Here is a 5,449-nt window from a genome sequence, read left to right as displayed (position 1 = left end):
TCCTCCACTGAGGATGACACGGCGATCGGATGGTCCCGGTAGGCCACTCGTGGCCTGAAGACGGAGTGCTTTTCTGTATATGAGTTACATTTCCTTAAGATTCTTCCTATGAATCTCAGTCTGGCATCTGTTTTTCCTGCTATTTGTTTTATGTGGTGATTCCAATTAAGGATTGGTATTCCCAGATATTTTACGGTAGATACTGCTTCCGACAATTTGTCATCAAAAAATTAGTTGTGCACTAGCGGATTTCTTTTCCTGTGCGTGCTCAATATATTACATTTATTTACGTTCACAGATTACTTTCAAATTTTCGCTCTTTAATGGGCGAAGTTACCGAACTTTATGTGCTGTTGTCACCCTTGGTAGCTTCGCATAATGGTTTGTTACTGTTCGCTAGCATCTGTTGAGATAGGAGGGTGTATTATGTCGTTGCGTTAGTTATCGAACTTCAATTGTTCTTTGCCGGTAAATATAATGATATCAAATTTATGTTAAGTCGTTCAGCTCCGGGGGGCACTATTAAACATGTTAAATGTGCGCTTTGATGTTATATCAGAAGGAATGAAGGCGAAATTTTTACTTTACTTAAGTTGTAGTACTAGATTAAGAAATCTTCTTAGTCACATATTAGTCTCGGCTTACGTAGCTGCTTTCGAACATTTACAAAAGCAACGTGTTACTGACATAAAAATGGTAGCAAGGTCACATTGTACGCTAGCATTAGTGATGATTTACAAATTATAGCTAAAATGCTCCCATTCGTGATGGTAGACAAACAATCAGGGCATGTTGAAAACTACGATACGGTAGGCCGCACTCGTTTGCTGGAAGGTTACGCTGTTGCGTGTAACGGGATCGTCAATAGCATTTTGCTTTGTCCTTCACGGGCTCACTCTCTCAGTAGCCGTTTGAAGTTTTTGTGTTCAGCATCCGCAGCCCTGGTGGCTGAAAGTTGTCCGTAGTGTGGTCTCAAACTCAATAAGCATATAGCGGTTTTTTGTGATATTTTGCTGCTGTTTCCGTATCAAACGATCCTGAACTGAGTATTTTGAAAAAAAAAAAAGGAACCAATGACCGTAAACTGACATTTCATGTGGCCTGAGAGGAAACTGTTTCTAAACTGACAATGTTTCATAGCAAATAACTGCCAGACACATCGATACTGCTGATACCAGCTAGAAAAACAAAACACTAGCTAATGAAAAGAATCCGGTTACCTATTAGTTGACATTAATGTGAGATGTATCCACCCTTCGTCCTTATGGCGGCTTTAATTCTGCTGGGGACACTTTAAGTGAGGTGTCTGAATGTTTGTTCAAATGGCTCTAAGCACTATGGAACTTAACACCTGACGTCATCAGTCCCCTAGACTTAGAAGTACTTAAACCTAACTAACCTAAGGACATCACACACATCCATACCCGAGGGAGGATTCGAACCTGCGACCGTAGCAGTAGCGCAGTTCCGGACTGAAACGCCTAGAACCGCTCGGCCACAGCCGCTGGCGCCCATTCCTTCTCAAGAGTTAATACGAGAGAAGGTAGTGACGTTGAATGCTAAGGTCTCTAGTGAAGCCGACTTTCGAACTCATCAAAGGTGTTCCAGTGGGCTCAGTCAGGGACTGTTGGCAGGTCAGCGCATTTCAGGAATTTTCTTGTTCGTAAACCACTGTCTCGCAGATGCTGCTTTGTGGCAGGGTGCACTGTAATGCTAATACAATCAGCCATCGCCTCCTAACTGTTGCCATGTGGTACTTAATGCAAAATGCTGTAAGATGCGTTCATATCCTTCAGCATTTAGCACTGCCTTAATCGCAATAGCAGGATCGGTTCGATTCCCGGCTGGGACGGAGATTTTCTCCGCTCAGGGACTGGGTGTTGTGTTGTTCTAATCATCATCATTTCATCCCCATCGACGCGCAAGTCTCCGAAGTGGCGTCAAACCGAAAGACTTGCACCCGACGAACGGTGTACCCGACGGGAGGCCCCAGTCACACGACATTCACTTTTTTTACTTTAAACACGAAAAACACCTCCATACAGTAAGGCCACATCCACCGTAGTCATTGCTGGCACTACTCATGATAGTAGATAACGTTACCTAGCCTTTGCCGCGCAGGATTAGCCGAGCGGTCTAGGGCGCTGCAGTCGTGGACTGTGCGGCTGGTCCCGGTGGAGGTTCGAGTCCTCCCTCGGGCATGGGTGGGTGTGTTTGTCTGTAGGATACTTTAGATTAAGTAGTGTGTAAGCTTAGGGACTGATGACCTTAGCAGTTAAGTCCCATAAGATTTCACACACATTTGAACATTTGAACCTAGCCTTTGCCAAACTCAGATCTTTCCATCGGATTGCCACAGGATATACAGTGGCTTATCTTTCCAAAACACCAGTTTCATGTGCAGTGATGTCGCTCTTTACACCACCTTCAGCGCCACTTAGCATTGCCTACAGAAATGTGCGACCTTTGTACCCCATTATTTTTAACTCCCTATGTACAGACACTGTGGTGGCTTGACTGCTGGTAACACTTTGGAACACACGACTGATTCCTTCCACTGATTTCGTGCGAGTTTTTAGAACCACCCTCGGCAATGCTCGTCGGTCTTTGTTCATCAGTACGTAAACGCTGCCTGGTCTTGGTTTAGCTATGGTTGTTCCTTCGCGTTTCCACTTCACACTCGCATCAACAACAGTCGACTTTGACAGTTATTGAAGAGTTCAAACGTTCCTGATGGATTTGTTACCCAGTTGGTATCCAGTGACTAATCCACGTCCGAAGTCACTGCTGTTATTACCTCTCCACTGACAACACAACGCTCCGCTCATCCTTTTATACTGCCGAATCCGCCTCTCGTGACATCTGATGGTCAATTCCGCATTGCATACGGTTGTCCGTGTACTTTTGATCGCTAGTGTACGCTATCATTTGCAAAATGTCCACTGTTTACGTTCCCCACTTGAGTGCCGAAGACTGAGGCATTACTCGTTACATGAATTTGCAGACGTGTATTGAATGCGTGGTGCAGTAGGATGTAGGTCCCAGAAAGCAGAACCGATCCACACAAGAATTCGTCAGCAGGTATAGTCCTAACCGGTAGAAATTTACAGCAGTGGATAGCCATAGAAGAGACCAAGATTCCCAACAAAATATTGTTCTCACAATAGTATTTGAGAAGTATTTGGATCGTATGGGAGACGATTCATCAATAAGGACCGGATAACCAGTCGGTGAAATGCACAATTCGAATAATACAAAGTTGGAAGGTCTGGTGCAGCAGCAGTTACAAACAACGCGCGCAGACAATGGGGCCAAAAGATTTTGAACCCAAGGCTTAGACCTGTCAGTGTATTTCGACGTAACGTAAGTAATGAAACTGTCGTCTCTCGCTTTCAATAGCTGCTCTGAGCTTAACTGTGTTGCTATAAGTGCAATTTGTCATTAAAAACTAAACATTCAGTTCCAGCCATATGTTGCTGTTCTCAATGTACTCCGTTTAGTATCATTCGACATATTTATACTTTTGATCCTAAAGATTTGGGATGCACTGTATACCGTACTCCGGTCGTTTCTTCGCTTCACATGTTAACATAGACAGGAATGGGTTTCTCCACACCACTTTCCCGCTAACCAATTACCCTAGGAAAACTTTATCGTCACTGGGACAGTACACTGATTTCCAGAAGGAATTCGTCCTCACATAATATTGTTTTATCGTCGTGTACTATGTTCTCTGGCGTTTTCATGAGATTTGATGTGTGTATCTCAATACTATGATTCTGAAATGAAGTACTATGATTCCGAAATGAACTACCTGGTGGAACGCGATCAGGTGTGATAACAGATACCACCTCCTATTATCTTCTATTACGTCCGCTGCTAGAGATATTTTCAGTACATTTCATATTTATGTCCCTACACTGTCCACTTTCTTCCCCGGCCACACTGGATATCTTCTAACGACTCTCTTGTCTTCACTCACAGCAAATACAAAACATGCACCGAATTAAAGTTGACTGAGACATATATTAAAAACATTCCTATGACGCTAATGTCTAAAAACTAAGAATCACTATACTTTCAGATCATAAAACTTGCGATTTCGAGGCTAAAAAGATTTTATAAAAATTTGCGAAATACGAGGCAGCAGTTCGTAACGGGTGATGTTCACTGATTACATACCATGGCGGAACTAATTAGAGAACGGCGTTCATAAAAATCATCATGACGTTATTTGCACTAATATATGCAGCGGCATAATGAACTACAATTATACAAAACATGATATTGAACGGATTGTGAAATTAAATTTTAGTTGTGCTGTCAGGTACCAACATAACGAACATCTCGGATATCGCGACGTATTCCGAAAAATTCGCCAAAAGCACGTACAGTTATGCCTGTAAACGTCACAGACATTTAAGCTGTGTTATTACACCCTAATCTAGCCACCACCTCGGAAATCGTGACTTATTCCTAATAAAACCGCACTCCATGCACGACTTGATAACGTCTTGCCACAAGTCAAAAGTTATTGCACTTTTCTACAATACTGTAGCACAACAAATCGTATTTAGTTCGCGTATTTTTCGGCACATCGGCAATAGTTCGAAACTAATTTGTACATTATTACCTGGTGTTTCTGGTCGCACAGTCTCCCAGCTGCCAACATTATTTTTTCCACTTCGCCGTTGTATCTCCTGTTCTAGTTTGGACCTGAGATCGCGTTGTAATCCACAGCATACTCCTCGTGTGGAATCCCCGTTACATCTTAGTTTGATCGAACGTGGCACCCGTTAACGAGAATTGTTATAACCGCAGGTCGGTATTGGGTTTGCCATCAACTGTCAAAGACTATGGTGTCACATGAATCACTGAAGAACGAGAGCTGTTTACACGAAAAGCCATCTTCCACTCGTTCGTAATCTTCATCGCCCCGCAACGTTCTTTGAGGGCATCTTCTGTAGAACAGCCGTTGCTAGGCAACTGAATTATATTGCACGGTGTCATAGACCGTACTATTGCTGAATGTGGACACCGATAAGCGTGCATATACACGAAGCACTACACATTTATTTAGAGCTGCTTTGGTTTTTCTTTCTCACACGTCCTATGATAATTACGCCGTGTTTAAAATACACTGGTGTGCAAGACTTAAGGTCGAAAATAACCAAAAATAAATGTCGTTTGACTCGGGCCTCCCGTCGGGTAGACCGCTCGGCCGGGTGCAGGTCTTTCGATTTGACGCCACTTCGGCGACTTCCGCGTGGATGGGGATGAAATGATGATGATTAGGACAACACAACACGCAGTCCTTGAGCGGAGAAAATCTGCGACCCAGCCGGGATTAGGATTGACATTCTGTCACGCTGACCACCTTTTTTATTCGGTATAGTTTGTTGCGTTTGTGCGTTTGGTCTGGGCGGACGTCACAAGACATCCGTTCAAG

The sequence above is a fragment of the Schistocerca americana genome, chromosome 1 (genome assembly GCF_021461395.2).
Source record: "Schistocerca americana isolate TAMUIC-IGC-003095 chromosome 1, iqSchAmer2.1, whole genome shotgun sequence".
Taxonomy (NCBI): Eukaryota; Metazoa; Arthropoda; class Insecta; order Orthoptera; family Acrididae; genus Schistocerca; species Schistocerca americana.
Note: the sequence above shows the minus strand (reverse complement) of the source record.